Genomic DNA, 2,857 nt, shown 5'->3' on the forward strand with positions numbered 1-2,857 from the left:
TCAAAGTTGTTGAAGTCAGGAGCCCGCCTGGAGAATGGAGGCTAATTTATTTTCAAAGTTGTTGTGGAAGTCAGGAGCCCGCCTAGAGAATGGAAGCTGAATTATTTTTAAGAAAGTTGTTGAAGTCAAGAGCCCGCCTGGAGAATGGAGACTGAATTATTTTGAAGAAGAAGAAGTCAGGAGCCCGCCTGGATAATGGAGGTTGTTATATTATAAGTTGAAGAAGAAGTCAGGAGCCCGCCTGGAGAATGGAGGATGAATTATTTTGTTATAAGTTGGAGAAGTCAGGAGTCCGCCTGTAGAATGGAGGTTGTTAAATTTTAAGTTGGAGTCAGGAGCCCGCCTGTAGAACGGAGGTTGTTATATTTTTAAATTGTGGAAGGAGTCAGGAGCCCGCCTGTAGAATGAAGGTTGTTATATTTTGAATTACTGTTGAAGTCAGGAGACCGCCTGGAGAATGGAGGTTGTGTCATCTTTCAAAAGTCAAGTTGGAGCCAGGAGCCCGCCTGCAAAACAGAGGAATACACTTCAAGATCAAATCAGAAGTCAGTAATGAGGAGGGTTACAACAAAAATCCCCAGCATAACAAGCTTTAATGTAAGAAGCAGTGTCCCCAGCAGACAAAACGAAATGATAAAACTTGTGTTCAGAAAAGCAAAAGGCCAGTGTCATCCCCAGCAGTTTTCGAAAGAAAAGCACCAGAGGAAACACAAGCCGACAAGAAAGCAAAGCAACCAGAGCGCGTGGAAGATAGATATGATTTTGTAATTCCTAGTTAGTCTAGCCTCTAGTTTTCTTTTGAGCACAATGTAACAAGGAGATCGGTAAGCAGTAGTAACAACATGCAACAGTAGTAACAACAGAATTGCATTCCCACGGTAGTCCCAAACTACATTAACCTTATTCCCTTTTATCCAGGGATATGTAGGAAACCTTTGAAGCAAAGGTTCGGTTAAACCTTTTCAAAAAATGCTTCACACGGAGTATTCCAACGGGCAAAAATCGCTCGTATCCGCTCACTTTATCTTTGCACGAAAACTCTTTGTGTTTTCGGAAAAAGAGGGGCAGCTGTGAGCACGTGATTTTTGCTTCACGAAAACTACTCCAAAAGAAATCAAAAATAAAATAAAATTTTCTTGGTGTACAATTTTTAGGATTGGCGTGTCATTTTTGGATAATTATTTGTGTTTTTGTCTGTGAATGTTTATCCTGTTTTAATTAATTAAAATACAAAAACAAAAATATGTTGCATGCATATTTAGGATTTGATTGTGCATTTAGGAACTAATCGAACCATAATTTGGTTTTAAAAGAAGAAAATCACAAAAATATGCATTTAGTCTATTTTATGTCATTTAATTTTAATTAAACGTTTTAACTTGTGTGCTAATTGTTGTTAAGAGTTAATTAATATTTTGTAGTTTAATTTTGGTTTTACATTTTATTTTTAGAATTTTTGTTAAATTGTTAATTAAAAGAAGAAAATGAAAAGAGTTGAAAATATAAGAAAGCCGGACTGGGCCAATTTTGGACCATTTCAGGCCCAAAAACATACCCCATGTCCAGGTCCAATCCAACCCGTCTCTAGCCTCTATCAAACGACGCCGTTTCAGGCGTCTCAATCTGGACCGTTGATCTCAGATGATCAAACGGTCCCAAAGCTGTGACCAAACCCGACCCCTGACCCATTACCCGGTTAAGCCCGACCCCCTTGTTTAAACCAAACGACGCCGTGTAGTTTAACCCCCTTGATCCTAGCCGTTGATCTTAATTGATCTAAAGGCCAAGATCGAAACAACCCCTCCATATATAAGGCCAATTCTTTACCCCACACCCCCCAAATCCATACCCCCCTTCCACCTTTGTCTTTGATCTTCAGAGACCAGACATGTCCGCCACCTTTAACCACCGTCCTCCGCCCACCGGAAATCGCCTCACGGTAGTTCCGGTGGTCCAAACACACCCAAAATTATACCATAGCCTCCCCATGACATCCTCTTTCCAGATCTGGTATCAGTTTCCCTCGAATCCATACCCAACGTCTCGAATCTTCAATCAAAGAGTCCACCTGAAACCTCACCTCTTCTGATGGCTACCAAATTAACACCCCTAAGCCATCTGACCACCCTCGTTGCAGATCTAGTAACCATCTGGCTCGAATCTTCCTGAAACTCCTCGAATCTTCATTTGAAGATTCGAGCCAAACCTGAACCTACCCCAACCAATGCCAAACTCATACCAGACATGTCCCTGACCTCCCTCGTCACCAAACCACCATGGATTTGGTTCGAGCCTCAGTCACTCGAATCTTAATTTTGAGCCAGGAACCCTAGCGCAGCCACAAGATCCCCTAGTGGCGGCACCAAACCTAAGCCGACCTAAACATACACACATTGGCCACTAGCCCACCCTCGACCCAAATCCCATGATAGTCCTGCTCAAATCAAGCATGAGCTGGATGAATCCCAAATCAAATCTCCAAGAACCCTAGAAAACTAAAGACTAAAATCTGTCTAAATCAAAGGAAGTTGGATGTCTAGTGGACCTTAGTCGAAGTGTTCTCAGTTGAGAACACTCGATTAAGGTCCGTTCGACCTCGAACAGTTCAAGTGTGGTTTCAAACCAGGGTTGCCCATGTTTCTGAGTTCTGGGGGTATTTTTCTTTGTTGTTGTTTGTTCCGTTTTGGTTTTTGATTATTCTATTTACTTTATTGAGTGTAAGTTTATGGCTTTTCAATTGTTGACAATTGATTCTGTCCTTCTCTACTAGACCTTTTTATTTGGTCCAATTCTGACATTGCTTCTGTTCGCTGTAATTGTTATGAGTTACGATATGTGTAATCGATTGAATAAGTGT

The sequence above is a fragment of the Nicotiana sylvestris genome, chromosome 10 (assembly GCF_000393655.2).
Source record: "Nicotiana sylvestris chromosome 10, ASM39365v2, whole genome shotgun sequence".
NCBI lineage: Eukaryota > Viridiplantae > Streptophyta > Magnoliopsida > Solanales > Solanaceae > Nicotiana > Nicotiana sylvestris.